This window comes from Pteronotus mesoamericanus, unplaced genomic scaffold (genome assembly GCF_021234165.1).
Source record: "Pteronotus mesoamericanus isolate MK-2021 breed Mesoamerican mustached bat unplaced genomic scaffold, CSHL_Meso_final scaffold_85, whole genome shotgun sequence".
In the NCBI taxonomy this organism is placed as follows: Eukaryota; Metazoa; Chordata; class Mammalia; order Chiroptera; family Mormoopidae; genus Pteronotus; species Pteronotus mesoamericanus.
In genome coordinates, this window is record NW_026555329.1 from 56,187,095 (window position 1) to 56,204,077 (window position 16,983).

General features: G+C 33.8%; 1 pseudogene; it reads left to right on the forward strand.

Moving 5' to 3' along the window:
• The first annotated feature begins 12,719 nt into the window (after nucleotides 1-12,719).
• Nucleotides 12,720-14,700, forward strand: LOC129062835 (RNA-binding protein EWS-like; annotated as a pseudogene).
• The last annotated feature ends 2,283 nt before the right edge of the window (nucleotides 14,701-16,983 follow it).

Here is a 16,983-nt window from a genome sequence, read left to right on the forward strand (position 1 = left end):
CTGTGTATTGTCTCTAAAAACTTGAAAACATTTATTTACAAAGATATATGCAACCCTGTGTTCATTGTAGTATCATTCATAGTGGTTAAGAAATGGTAACAACTGAAGAGTTTCTCAATAGGTGATTGGATAAAGAATATGTGGTACATGGAATACTTCTCAGTCATAAGAAAAGATGAAATACTACCATTTGCCATAGCATTGATGTGACTTGAGAATATCACGCTAAGAGAAGTAATTCAGACAAAAAAAAGTTAAGAACCATATGATTTCATTCAAATGTGGGATATAAAACTGAAAGCAATGAATAGCTAAACAAAACAAACAAACAAAAACTGATAGATACAGATTACAGTAGGTTGGTTATCAAAGGGTGCAGGAGGGGTAGATAGTAATGGGTAAAGTGGGTCAAACATATGGTGACAGATGATTGTTTGACTTTGGCTGGTGGGAACACAATGCAATACTCAGGCCATGTATCATATAATTACACACTTGAAAACTATATAATCTTATTCACCAATAGCATCCCAATAAATTCAATAAATAAATATAAATATTTCTAATAAAAATTATAAAAATTAAAAAAGATCAACAATAGCAGATAAAGATGTATTACTTGGCTCTAACAATATTATTACAATATGCCTCGCTCATTTTTATCTTTTAGTTTGATCCTCAACCCCTAAACGTCTGTTTTCCCGCTTTGGTATGTGTTAATTAGTCTATCCTCTGATATAAATAGTTCATAGAGTTTGAGCAACAAAATCATAGGGTTATAATGTACAATTTAGAGAGAGCAAATAGTTTTCGGCTTTTGTCTTTTTTTCCATTTATTTTTTTTATTGTGCTGTTACAGTTGTCCCAATTTTCCCCATTTCTGTCCCCTGCCCCACCCACCCCCAGTCCCACAGTCAATCCCGACCCTGTTGTCCATGTCCATGGGTCATTTATACTTGTTCTTTAACTAGGCCCTCCCTCTTCTTTCCTCGCTCATCTCCCTCCTCCTCCCCTCTGGTCCTTCTGGATTATAAATAGATGATTAATATAAGATGATAAATAGATGATTAAGAACTCAGATATTATCTGTTACTTGTAATCCCCAACCTCACATTGAATGTGATGGATAGATTTAATCTGAAAAGTTGAACCATTGCAACATGACATAATTATTGATGTCAGTGATATAAAGCAATAATTTGCAACCTATCTATATATGAGAAAATATATTGGGAAAACATAAGATACTTTTATCTGTATCATTTGTAGCATTGTGTAAAAGATCAAATTGGAGCATAGCCATATTTTTAAATTAACATGCATTGTTAGTCAAAGCATTCATATACTTCAAAAACTCATATATGCATATAAAATGTTATACTAGTACACAGACAATGCTTGATAATTATTTGTATTAACAACAAGTTGCAATAAGCTCATGGCTCCCCCGGGCATGTGAAACCCACAAACTGGAAACCAATTATATAAGGGATCTCTTTTCTTTTGTTGTTTTTATCTCTCTTTCCTGTAGGTCTCCTTTTACTATCTTTCCTTGTTAATTAAAATTAATTATTTTTGTCATTGATCAGAGTACTTAAAGGGTATGATATTTGTCAAGACAATTTTAATAAAAAGTGATGAAGTCACTGAGCCAAAACACAAAGTATGAGTTGTTTACATACAATAGCCATATCTGCTGACATATTTATCCAAAGTCATTTGACAACCATCTGTTGTTTAAAGATGAAGTACAAATTAAAGTATCACAAATATTTACTAGCAATGTGTGAAAACAAAATTATCTATGAGAAAGCTTTTCTTTTAAGCCAAATATGTGCTAGCTTCATATCTTTTCTGTACCTGACAGCTAAATAATTTATCTTTATATGTAATTGATATTTTAGTGGAAACAAACTAAAACAGGCACGTCTGGCCCCCAGGCAGGCCCACAAAGACCTGGGGGAAAAGTCTGTGGGATACTGTTTCTCTGACAGATGTCAGTTCTCTCAATTCACTGTGCTGTTGGAGGTCAGGGGAAAGAAAAAATATGGATGAGGGAAGTAAGGGCAAGCTGGAAACCATTGCTGTTTCTTCATGTAGGAATATTCTTCAGAGAGGACTGGCTGTTACTTTATTTCCTAGCTGCTTCTGCACTCTTACCTACCAAAGGAACTCTAACGTGGTGCCAACTAAGGAAAGACACTTCTGAAATATAGAGTTTCAGCTTAATAGAGTTAACAGGGTAAACTACTACAATATTCTCATGGCTTGACTTTACAATATGCACTAGTGAGTCATTAGATAGAGGATGGGGAGCGACATAATTATACATTTTGATTTAGGAAAGCAACTCTGATCACAGCGTGTAGAATGTATTGCTAGAGAGACAAAGAAAAGTATTCAAATTTTATTTTAGAATATTTGTTCTGTCTTCCAGACATGGACTTACATGATTATGAGCAAAGGAAAGGACAATGAAGAAGGAGAAGAGAGATTTAAGATATGTCAAAGCTTTAAAAGACCCATTGTTTTTTTTACTCATATACTGGGCCACTGATCAATATACATTATAGCTTAGAGTTCAGCTACCCCTGGGGAAATCTGAGATACCAGATTAAAATATAAAGATATGCGATGAGTCCAATAACCTTAAAATAAAAATAATTTTTGTGTTCTATGTACATGTATAGCCTATGTAACAGAGAAACACTAAAACAAATACACAGGACATTCGAAGATAAAAATAAATAAGGCAAAATAATAGTAATATGAATCAAGAACAAAGAAAAACAATATTTGGTAGAGATATTTTATGTGAAAAATAAAATAGAGAAAAATATATGGAATAAATAGTGTAATGGATATACGTAGAGAAGAAACATTGTCTTGGAAATTTATATTGAGGAATTAACTTTCTGATATCTTTATTATCTCTGTTTAATTTTTAACAAACTTATTTTATTTGTTTTCTTTATTGTATCTTTTATGATTCTTATTCTTTTTGCATTTTGGCTCCTGAAATTTTTAAATTTTTAAATTTTCAATTACATTTTACTTTCAGTATTATTTTGTACTGTTTCAAGGGTACAGCATAGTGATTAGACAATCAGGTACTTTACAAAGTGATCCCCCTGATATTCCCAGAACTCACCTGGCACCATACATAGTTATCACAATATTATTGACTCTTCCCTATTCTGTAGTTGACATCTGAATGAATATTCTGTAACTACCAATTGGTACTTCTTAATCCTTTTACCTTTTCCACCCATTTGAAATTGTTTTTATCACCGTCTTTATTCTTGCATTCTACTAGTTTTGGTTGCATAACCTCCTATTCTTTAGCAATCACCTACACTTTGCTATCCAACTACCTTTTCTTTGTATTTTTCTTGTTGTTATTATTATTTCTATTTTGTGGTATGCCTTTATAGCTGCAATTTTTAAACAAAGTTACAATTGTGTTTCAATCATATTGCAATCTCTTAATCTTTCAACTACTAAGTATTCAGATTGGACAATTTCCTTTGCTCAAGACACCATTACATTTTTCTGTTTATTTTAATTTTTTATTAGAACAGTCATGGGATGATTTTACAACTTCAATTTTACTGTTTTATGTTCGAATGAGTGTTTGTTTTTTATTATTCACATTTTGTTATTTTGGAGTTATTTGGATCAGCCATAAATTGAAGTTTCCAGGTGAAGAAGGAAAAGGCTAGGGTAGATATGTTTCTATGTTCAGTATCCTCCTCTTCTGATGCTATTGTGATTACCTCTCTGTATAGTTTTCATATTGAAATAAAGTATATAGAGAACAATATATTATTACCACTAAGAGTTAAATAAGAAGTTCGAATCTATGGTGTTTTTATCATGATATTTAAGCATTAATATTGTTAAAGAAAGAATGTTTCATTGTTAGTGTAATATTGGATCTTATTGGATCATTAGGATTGGCATTCTAAGTCAGCAGGTTCTTTTTGTGGACTCTTCATAGTTATGAAGAAGAGAAGAATTAATACCTGTCAATTATCTCCACAGGAAAGTTAGAATTTTATGCTTTTAAATATATTCAAATTGGTTAAAGTAGAAGACGGCTAGTAAAAGCAAGTATGCATCTGGGAAATGTGAGTAGTAAAGTCATACAACAGGAAAACTGCTTCTAAATGGGAGTCATTTATTATTCTTTAGAATACTTGATAACATAGAAGACACATTAAATAGGTCAAATATATTTCTTTAACTGAGAATGTTCATAAGTATGAATATTTTTTTGTTATATATTATATATTCTCTATACTACTATCCTAATAGTACAGGGATAGTAATATATACCCTGTAGGTATACAAACATATATTCCTTCAGTGGAGTACTAAAGTACTAGACTGTGAGACAAATAAATAAATAAATAAATCCTGGGATAACTCTCTAAAACTCTGAAATTTTAGCTGAACTTTAATAATAATACAAAATAAAAACTGTTCAATATTACTACTAATAATTTTAAATTCTACTGTCATTTATTCTTCCTAGCCTTAACTCCCCTTTCCCCTCTTTTCATGCACAGAAACACACAAAACCATTCATTAAAAAGTTACTAAACAAAGTAAAGTTTGTTAAATATGAACGGGAAAGAGAGGTCAGATCTTATGTCCCCTTGATTATTCATTATCATTTTTTGTACCTTGTATTTCTCCATTTCTGAAATATGTAATTAAGATAAATATGCAGGGATATCAAATGAGAGTCTTTGACTACTTCCCTCTCACCCTTAATTTCCACAGAAAAGATGAGGGCAGGCAGAAAACTTCCACTGTGGTCTCCTTCCAACACTTCATCTCAATTTCCAAGAAATTGAGATGAAGTGCTTTCTTTATTTATAAGATTTAAGAAGATCAAATGCATTATTATGTAGTAAGTGAAAATAAAAGATTAACTATTACTGTCATATTCACCTTGGTGGAGGGAAAAGAGTGTAGAAGCCCCCAAATCATGGCTTCACCATCCTTTTCCTAGGCATTCCTGTGCGTCAATTTAAGGAAAATGGTTTGCCAAATACAGCAATTTGATAATATGTCATCAACCAAACATTTAACTAAATAATTATAGTGCACATAAAAATGTAGTAATTGGGTGAGAAAAAGTGGAAAATGAGGGAAAGTGTGAGAGTGGAAAAGAATGAAAAGTAACAAAAAATTCTGAAGAAAAATGCTACCTACTATAATCTAGTTTGGTAGAAGCATTTACTATGGCAGAATATATGTGAAGTGCAGAGAAATTAAATAACAGAGTCAGCAAAAGAATTTCGTTTGAGAATTTGACTTGAGTTTAAGGAAAGTTAGCAATTTTATGTGTGTAAAACCATCAAAAATATTTATCCATATTTTAAATATGTTCTTTCGAAAATGATCTTGTAGCTAAACTGTTACTCAAATGCAGTATTGAGTTCCTGATGCAAGTAACTGAATGATGTATGTGGAGCACTGTCTACATTTTAGGCATAATTGAATATTAGATATAGAAACATGAAAAAGACAAGGTGCTTGCCCACATGGCAGCAATCATTAACTAGAAGATATAATTTAAGTAACTAAGTATTCATAATTCAGTGGGATAGCTTATTTAAAATATTGTACAATATGTTATGTGTCTCCAGGAGAAAAAGAAACCATTTTGACATACATGGAATCTGAAACATTCATGGAGAAGTGACAAATATAATCTTATTGTGAAACAAATACTTCTTCCCTAAAACAAAAAGATTAGATTATTTCAACTATTACATGTTTTTCAGATGATAACATGAAGACTGAATCATCAACTGAATTCACTGAGGATTTTTGAAACAATAACATTAATTATCTTTAACTCATTCTAATAAATGTCGACTCATTTTTTAAAGGATAAAATCATGTCATAAGTTTTTATTAAGCACAGAAACTGATTAAAATTTAAATTATAATTCTTGTCCTGTCTGGTGTGGCTCAGTGAACTGAGTGCTGGCTTGTGAACCAAAAGGTCACTGGTTCCATTCCCAGTCAGGCCACATACCTGGGATGCTGACCAGGTCCCCAGTTGGGGGCATGCAAAAGACAACCACACGTTGATGTTTTTCTCCCTCTCTTTCTTCCTCTCTCTAAAATAAATAAAATCTCTAAAACATATTAATTATTTATAAAAATAAATAATTATTGTTTTTAACATTTCTTCTGTAATAATTATAAAATACAGTTATTAATCATTTTTTCCAGAAGTTAGTTACAGTTTACACTGAAACCAAGAGAAAACTAAACAAAATAAGGATGTCCCAACTTAATGCATTGCTACATCTCAAGATAGAGTTAATACTGAGTATTTTAGATTAATTTATGAGTTTACGCTATAACAATTCTATTACTTGGGACAGTCATTTACTACATAATATTAGCCACTTGAAAAAGTTGAGTAAAATGAGACTCATGAGAAGAGGAATCCTTGTTCCAGAAAAAGTTATTTAAAAAGATGAATGTTTATACTTAGCTGAAAAGGCAATGTGTTGCTAATAACCTGTTTATTCTCATAATAGATGCATAAAAGAGAGAAACAATTGCAAATTTGCTTTTATTTATAGTATGTAAGTTGTTCTGATATGCTAAACTCCAAGCATTCAAATATTCAAAATATGCTTTTATTAATTTCTCCCTAATTCTTGGTAAAGCTATTTTTTATAGGCATCATGCTTATCCCATATGATTTTGATGGTTACTCTTCCTCCTATTCCTCCTCCTTTCTCCTGTTCTTCCTCCTCATTATTTTTCCCATCTCCTCTTCTTCTTGTATTCAAGGGGAAGTGCATCCAGTTACTCTGTATTTAGTACAAGGAAACCAAATAGAACATATGTGCAGACCACAATTTCCTCATGTTTTCATATTACATGATTATAGTACAATACCAGGATTTGACATTGGTAAAATATATGTGTAGAGTTCTAAGTCATTTTACCACATGTGTAGTTTTTTGTACTTGCCATCACAATTAAGATATATAAATAGCCTATCACCATGAAGAACTTTTTTGTATTACCCCTTTACATATATACTTTTATCCTTCCATCATCTGTAATCTCTATCAACTACTAATCTGTTTTCCGTTTCTATTTTTTTGTCCACTTATGTAAATGGAGTAAAATTGCAACCTTTTAATAATAACTCTTTTCACTTAGCATAATACCCTTTGGGCTCCATCTGAATTGTTATGTATATCAATATATAGGACCCTTTTATTGTTGAATAGTATTCCATGGTGTGAACGTACCACAATTTGTTTAACCATTTCCCTGTTGAAGGACATGTGGGTTGTTTCTAGTTTTTGACTATTACAAATAAAGCTGCTGTAAGCTTGAAATATTTTACAATTTTAATTGTTAATTATATCTCCATATATCTGAAAAAAACTAAAAATAAAGCTGTTATAAACAATCACGTATAAGTTTCTGTATGAATTTGTTTTCATTTCTTTGGGAATGTTCAGGAGTACAATTGCTGGTTTGTGTTTACTGTATATTTAGTTAAGGACACTGCCAAACTATTTGCCGGAATAGCTTTATCATTTCTCAATGCTCACTAGCAACATATGAGAAATCACAGTTCCCCATGTCTTGATCAGCATTTGGTATTGTTGCTATTTTTTATTTTATTTGTTCCAATAAGTGTATATTGATACTGCATCATGGCCTTAATTTAGATCTAATAGTTAACGATATTTAGTGTGTTTTCATTTGTCATACATATATCCTCTTTGGTGAAATACCTCTTCATATCTTATGCCAATTTCCTAATGCTGTGTTTGCTACTTTTAATGTTGAATTTTGAGTGTTTTTTATGTTCTACATGTTAGTCCTTTGTCAAATATCTGGTTTGAAAATATTTTCTACCAGTGTGTAGCCAGTCTTTTCATTCTTTTGATAGTTTTCACAGAGTATAAGTTTTTTTAATGATTTCCTATTAATCAGCTTTTTATTTTACATAATTTTTTTCATCATGTCTAAGAACTTTCCATCAAACTTGTAGGTTCCAAATATTTCTTCCTATATTTTATTATTAAAGTTTATAGTTTTACACTTTAAATTTATGACACCTTTTGAGTTAAGTTCTGGGAAAATTGTAAGATTTAAATCAAGGATATATCCACCTATGCATTATCTATCATCATCATCATTATCTATCATCTGTCTATCTATTATCATCTATATTCTATTAGGTACCCATGAATATTCAATTGCTCTAACATCATTATTGAAAAATCAATCTTTCTTTGATTGAATTGGTTGTGCATTTTTGTCAAAAGTCAGTTGAGCATATTTGTGTGGGTCCATTTTGTGCCTTTCCCTTTTCTTTCTTTGATCTATGTGCTAATGATCCCAGCAATATCAATCTTGTATTACTGATAATGTCTTGAAATCCAGTAGTCTGATTCCTCCCATTTTACATTTATTTTCAAAATTGTTATACCTGTTCAGTTTTTTTGCTTTTCTATATAATTTCTGTGTGTGTGTGCATGCAAGGATAATCTTGTCTTTTTGTATATATGTGAGATATATATATATATATATATATATATATATATATATATAAATTTACTGGGATATAAAAATTTTGAGAATTGTCACCTTAACTATGTTGGGTCTTCTGATATACAGACACAATTGGCATATATTCTGTTAGTGCTTGAAAAGGTATGGATTCTTTTGTGATGGGGTGGAATGTTTAATGTCAGTCAATAGTTTTGGGTGGTAATATTTTGGGATCCTTATAAAATGTTTCAGATTTTTAATGTGTTGTTCTGTCAACTTTTGAAAGGAGTTGGAGTACCAGCTGTCATGGATTTATCTATTTCCCCTTTTAGTTTTATCAGTTTTTATTTTATATATTTTGTAGCTGTTTTGTGCATGCACATTTAGGATTTCTATTTCTTATTGTTAGATTGACCTTTTTTCATAATGTAATCTATTTCCCTGTCTCTGATAATTTATTTCGCTTCAAAGTCTGTTTTATTTGATATTAATATAACTACTTCTGCTTTCTTTTGATTTCTGTTGACATTACTGGTATATCTTTTCCTTCCTTTGACTTTAAGCCTACCAACATCATTCTACTGAAGTAAATGTCTTGTGGAGTATGTAATTATGCAATGTTTTATTTAATCTATTCTTCCAATATCTATTTTTTAATTAATAAATTTATACAATATTCATGTCCTGAAATTATTTATGTGTATTAAATTAAGCCTGAGATTTTATTTTTTGTTATCTGTTCATTCTCTCTGATTTTTATCTCTTCTCTTTTTTGCCTTACAATGTATTACTCAAATATTTTTTTTTTAGTTTTCCATTTTTATATATTCATAGTGTTTCTGAATACATCTCTTTATGACGTGTTTAGTGTTTGCTATAGGTATTATTATATATGTATAGCATATCACATTCTACAGGTGTCATCATTTTACTAGAGTCAAGTATAGAAAACTTATTTAACTTTATGCCCCATTATAGTTTTCTAATATATTTCTTGTGTATAGATTTAGAATTACATCATACACTGCAGGTTATTGAATATACCAAAAGCTTATTTTACTTTATTTATGAGCAGTATTCCATTGCAAGATTGCAACAGTTTTTTAAAACCATTCACACATTTAAGAATATTTGGGTTCTTTTCAGAATTTTCTTATTAAAATAGGGCTTGTATGAATTTTTATGTACCAGCTTATTTATGAAGATAATTTTCGTTTGGAGGGATAAATGTCCAGAGACACAATTGCTATGTCACATGGTTCTGTCATTTAAAGAGTTGATTTTATTATCCGTGTCAGCCTCTTGCAATCATAAAATTTACCTGTTCTACTTCGCTTTGCTGCTGTAACAAACTGCCACAAATTTAGTGGCTTAAAACAATACAAAATTATTATCTTACAGTTCTGGAGGTCATAAGACTTAAATGAATCTCATGAGGTTAAAATCAAAGTTTCAGCAAGACCGCATTCTTTTTTAAGGTCCTAAGGAGACCATTTTCTTCTTTTTATAGCTTCTAGGTGCTGCCTGTATTCTTTGGCTTATGGTCCTCTTCCATCTTTAAAGCCAGCTATCACATCACTCTGATTTCTGCTTTCATCATATTTCCTCCTTTGATTGATATGCCTGTTTCCCTTTTTTACTTGTAAAGACATTTGTAATTATATCCCCCCCTTTCCCAGGTATTTCACGATAATGTCCCCATCTCCGTGTCTTTACCTTCACTATATTTGCAGGGTACTTTTTACAACAGAAGGTAACTATTTACCAACTCTATGATTAGGATGGGGCATCTAAGTGAAAGGACATTATTCTGATTTTTATATACCTACTAATAAATAGTAATCTCACATTCAGAATTCAGATACAAATGTATTAATGTAACAATCGTTACAAAATTTTTAAGATTTATTAAAAATTAGTTTTAACTCACTGAATTAATTATTGGAATTTCAATAATGTCACATAATAGCATAAAGCACAATACAACTTTTTAAAAGGGACATAAATCTGAAGGGACCAGTTCATCCAAAAACAAACTATTCCAAAATTCTCTCTGTAACTCAAAGTACAAGAGATATAGTGTTTAATAATTTTGAATTATAAACTTATGTTCTAATATATTATTTTATTGTCTTTCAGTTACAGTTGTCCTGCCTTTTTCCCGATTGCTCACCCCTACCCCACTGCCTTTGCTCCCACAGTCAATCCCCCCCACTGTCTGTGTCTATGACAGACAATGAGTCCTCTATTCCTGTTCCTTTGCTTTAGCCCTCCCCTTCTTTCCCGTTTTCCCTCTCCCTCCTCCCCTCTGGCCACCGTCCATTTTTTCTTTATCTTCAAATCTCATGGACTACTAGGCAGCAGAAAAGAAAGAAGGGACTCCTACCATTTGCAATAGCATGGGTGGAACTGGAGAGCATTATGCTAAGTGAAATAAGCCAGGTAGTGAAAGAAAAATACCATATGATCTCACCCATAAGTGGAACCTAACCAATAAAACAAACATATGTTTTAATACTTTGATTATGGCACATAGTGAAGAATAAATGCAGATAGATTATAATACTACAACTTCTATGCTTGTGAAACAGGCCATTTCTTGGTGATAAATTTTTATTCATTTTTTTTGCACATCTCTCTCCTATTGATGAACATGGATTAGCATAGTCATTTAAAAATATAATGAACTAAGTAGTACATAGAATAAAATTTTCTTCTTCATTTGCTTTCATATATTCTGTTGTAAATGCCATTGCCTTCCAGAACTGCAAAATAAATCTTACTCTAGGATGAATGATTACAGTTTAGAATTAGTCATGATTTGCTTTATAATTACATGAAATTCAGGGTGCCATCTTAATTACCATTAATTTTATAAAAATATTGGAGCTGAGAAAATTATATACATGGATAGTCTTGCACCCTCTGTGGATAAATTATTAAAATTATGCATTGTCTTTTTAGTATTTTATTACTTTCACAATTTCAAAGAGTATACATCTGATGTTTATTTTATTTAAAATATCTATTATCTAATGTTAAATAATTTACTACCTCCGATGAAGACCCTATATTATATGAATTTTAGGATTTTCTAAAGGATTTTCTTTTTGTTATGCATACAGTAAGAAATTGTTCTCAAAACTTTTGTCATCATTGATCATTACTAAAATATTCTTACCCAGAGAAATCTATAAAAGTGTTATAAAAAGCAATTCAGTTTTACAGAGGCTTGCATGTATCTCTCCTTTAACATTATTATCAATTTATGAGTGTTTACACTATGACAGCAAGCTCAGTCATCATTGGATCTAAGATAACTATTATTAGCTGAATTGTATCCCTCAAAATTCATATGTTAGATCCCTAATCCCCAGTATTTCAAAATGTGACTTTATTTGAAGATAAAGTCTTTATAGAGGTACTCAAGTAAAAATTAGGTTATTAGGTTGGGTACCCATACAACTAGTATCCTTAAAAGACAAATTTGGAGACAGGTATGATGCATTCAGGGAAAACTTCATGTGAACATAAGGGAAGATTTTTGGGTGATGATTTTAAGCAAAAGAATGCCAAAAACTGCCACGGAACGTAGAGCAGATTCTTGACTACATCCCCTCTGAAGAAATTGACTTAGTGACACCTTGATCTCAAACTTCTAGCCTTCAGAACTGTGAAACAACATATTTCTGTTGTTCAAGCCACTCAGTTTGTGCTACTTTGTTATAATAGCCCCAGCAAACTAATACAAAAACTTAGATTTTGAATACCACAGTTACATTGATATATTTACTTGTAATGCAAAACCTTGAGGAGCTATGCTATTTATAATAGTTTTAAGTACACAATATGTTGCATTTAAATAATTTACTTTTTTGTTTGTGTTGCAGAAAATGTATTTGAAGAAAATCTTAATAAAGAATTAATGGATCACATAGGGGAAGCTTGGTTAAAGAGTAAAAACTTATCCTTCACAGAAATTTTACATAAATCCCAAAGATAATCTGGTAAAAATACTACCATGATCACATCACTTCTCTGAGATAGATCCAGAACCAAATTTACATATTAACAATCTCTGTCACCTTTCAGTTGTTTCTTCTTATGAAATAATAAAAATTGCACATAAAATAAGATATGAGAACAAGAAGGAAGGAGAGAAAATGGCATCCATGGATTACACTACCTACAGCCAAGCTGCAGCCCAGCAGAGCTACAGTGCTTACACCGCCCAGCCCACTCAAGGATATGCACAGACCACCCAGATGTATGGGCAACGAAGTTACAGAACCTATGGAAAGCCCACTGATGTAAACTATTCCCAGGCTCAGACCACTGCTACCTGTGGGCAGACAGCCTATGCAACTTCTTATGGACAGCCTCCCACAGGTTATACTGCTCCAACTGCCCCCCAAGCGTGCAGTCAGCCTGTCCAGGGGTATGGCACTAGTGTTTATGATACCACCACTGCTACCGTCACTAGTACCCAGGCCTCCTATGCAGCTCAGTCTGCTTATGGCACTCAGCCTGCTTACCCAGCCTAGGGGCAACAGCCGGCCACCACAGCACCTGCAAGACCACAGGATGGTAACAAACTTGCTGAGCCTAGTCAACCTCAATCTAGCACAGAGGGTTACTACCAGCCCAGCCTGGGATATGGACAGAGTAACTACAGTTATCCCCAGGTACCTGGGAGCTACGCCGTGCAGCCAGTCACAGCACCACCATCCTATCCTCCTACCAGCTATTCCTCTACACAGCCGACTGTTATGATCAGAGCAGTTACTCTCAGCAGAACACCTATGGGCAGCCGAGCAGCTATGGACAGCAGAGTAGCTATGGTCAACAACGCAGCTATGGGCAGCAGTCGCCCACTAGTTACCCCCCGCCCCAAACTGGATCCTACAGCCAGGCTCCAAGTCAATATAGCCAGCAGAGCAGCAGGTACAGGCAGCAGAGCTCATTCCCACAGGACCACCCCAGTAGCATGGGTGTGTGTGGGCAGGAGTCTGGAGGATTTTCCGGACCAGGAGAGAACCGGAGCATGAGTGGCCCTGATAACCGGGGCAGGGGAAGAGGAGGATTTGATCGTGGAGGCATGAGCAGAGGTGGGCGGGGAGGAGGACGCGGTGGAATGGGCAGCGCTGGAGAGCGAGGTGGCTTCAATAAGCTTGGTGGACCCATGGATGAAGGACCGGATCTTGATCTAGACCCACCTGTTGGTCCAGAGAAGACTCTGACAACAGTGCAATTTATGTACAAGGATTAAATGACAATGTGACTCCAGATGATCTGGCAGACTTCTTCAAGCACTGCAGAGTTGTTAAGGTGAACAAGAGAACTGGGCAACCCATGATTCATATCTACTTGGACAAGGAAACAGGAAAGCCCAAAGGTGATGCTACAATGTCCTATGAAGATCCGTCAACTGCCAAGGCTGCGGTGGAGTGGTTTGATGGGAAAGATTTTCAAGGAAGCAAACTTAAAGTTTCTCTTGCTCAGAAGAAGCCCCCGATGAACAGCACGCAGTGGGGGGAGGTGGGGATGCTGCCCCGAGAGGGCAGGGGGATGCCGCGGCCGCTCCGTGGAGGTCCAGGGGGCCCAGGAGGTCCCGGGGGACCCATGGGTCTCATTGGGAGGCCGTGGAGGAGACAGAGGAGGCTTCCCCCCAAGAGGACCCTGGAGTTCCCGAGGAAACCCATCTGGAGGAGGAAATTCCAGCACCATGTGGGAGATTGGCAGTGCCCCAATCCGTGGTGTGGAAACCGGAACTTCACCTGGAGAACAGAATGCAACCAGTGTAAGGCTCCAAAGCCTGAAGGCTTCCTCCCGCCACTCTTTCCACCTCTGGGCGGTGACCGTGGCAGAGGTGGCCCTGATGGCATGCGGGGAAGAAGAGGTGGCTTCATGGACTGCGGTGGTCCTGGTGGCATGTACAGAAGTAGCCGTGGTGGAGACAGAGGTGGCTTCCGTGGCGGCCAGGGCATGGACTGAGGTGGCTTTGGCGGAGGAAGACGACCAGGCCCTGGGGGCCCTCTTGGACCTTTGATGGAACAGATGGGAGGACGCAGAGGAGGGCACAGAAGACCTGGGAAAATGGATAAAAGAGAGCACCATCAGGAAAGCAGAGACCTGCTCTACTAGATGCAGGACCTCGCAGAGCTACCAGATTTATTTTTTAAACCAGAAAATGTTTTAAATTTATAAATCCATATTTATAATGTTGGTCACAACATTATGATTATTCCTTGTCTGTACTTTAGTATTTTTCACCATTTGTGAAGAAACATTAAAACAAGTTAAATGGTAGTGTGCTGAATTTTTTGTTTGTTTGTTTGTTTTTCTCCTTTTAAAGATGGTTAACTAAGACTAAACAATGGAAACCCCTTGTGAGCATGCTCAGTATCATTATGGAGAACCAAGAGGGCCTCTAACTAACTGTAACAATGTTCATGGTTGTGATTTTTTTTAAATAAAATTCCAAATGTTTATAAACAAAAAAAATATGAAATAATTGGCAATCTCATACTTTGTTAAGGGAACTGTAAAATTTTATAATCACTTTGAAAACCTTTTTGCAGGTTCTTATACAGTTACATATGTTCTTACTGTATAACAGCCTTTCTACTCTTAGGCATTTTTTTAAGATAAAATGAAAATATATGTCTGCCAAATAATTTGTTTATAAATGTTTATAGCAGCTTTATTCGAAATTGCTCAAACTTGAAACAACTCATATGTCTAGCAACAGATGAATGGGTAAACTAAATATAGTACATCCATATAAATGAAATAGTCTTCAACAATAAAAAAATATTAAAACTACAACCTGGATGAGTACCCAAAACTGTGAAATAAGCTAAATACAAAAGATCACATAATGTATGATTTCATTTATATGACATTTTGAAAATGCAAAACTCTATTGACAGAAAACAGATCAGTGTTAGCTAGGGTATGGGTGGAAAGGATTGACTGCAGAGAGGCACCAGGAAACAGTCTGGGTTTTCAGACTGTTTTGTATCTTGATTTTGGTTGTTACATAATTGAATGCACTTGCAAAATTATCTAATTGTATGATTTAAATTGGTAAAGTTTACCGTATGTAAAGCAAACCTCAAATAAATGTGATTTCAAAAAGAAAGCTAATTATAACCAAATCATCCTGGATGATATAATTTTACATCTTTCAAAGAAGAGGTATATTTTCCAAAGCTTATTTTCATGTAATTTGCTCTCTGTTTTTAAAAATAGCAAAAGCGTGGTCTTTGAATTCAGGCACGCATGGGTTTATAATCAGACTTGTTGTTTAACAGGATTGTGACAGGGAGAATTATGTTTAAATTCTCTAGTTTCAGTTTCTTCATTTGTTTTATGGATATCAGAGGAGTCATTACAAGATAATTTACATACTTGATCATGATTTGTAAGCTCTTCATTCTGCCAAAAACCAGGAAAAAAAGTCTAAAAAGAAGATGTGGTTTTTGCCTTCATGGAGCTTATATTCTAAAAGGGAAGGTAGATATTACAAACTGTACCTCATTGATTAAAAAAAAAACAACAACAACAAAGCACAGCACTACAGAAGGGAAATTAAAGAGTCATTAGAGCAATTATAGAAGATCTAATGAATTAATCTGAACATCCATCTATAGAATTCCAGGAAAGCCTCCCTAAGGAGAGAATGTTTCAGATGCAATTTAGATATAAATGAATGAGTTGGCCTTTGAACAGAAGGCAAAGGGTCTCTGGCATATCTGAGGGTATTCATAAAACCAGAGGAGGTGATAAATACAGTGAGTTGAGTTTAGAGAGGATGGTATGAGACTGGAGACAGGAGCAGAAGAAAATTTAAAAGCATCATATAGGTTAATTTTTAGTTAAATGGCATAATACTAATATTTAAGGCAGGAAAAATGAGCGAACCAGAATTGTTCTGGACAAGACTGTTGTAATTCATGTTAAAAGTTGTGATAATAATTTATATATCTTTAAATTCTAGTTAACTGAAATGTATATCTTTCTCCATGATACCTTTTTGTTAATTCTTTACTTTTTTAAATTCTCTTAAGATATTGTATATTTATTAGGAAATTAGGAAAATGGGCTTGATTCTGTAGAATGGGCTTAACTCAGAGAGCATTAAATTCTTTGCAATTCCATCACTTTGTTGTTTTTTCCAGATTTTGGCATTTTTATTTTAAGGCTATAGTAACTAATCTAGTGTTTAGTTTATAAAATGCTATATTTTTCAAGTTACCTTTTCTTGTTCCCACATCTAACATATAAACACTCCTACATTTTAGTTGCTACTGTATTTATATTTTTGGTTTTCCCAGTTTAACTTTTCAAAATTTTTAGTTATTTATTTTTAGAGAGAGGAAATGGGAGAGAGAAAAGGAGGGAGAGAAACACTGATGTGCGAGA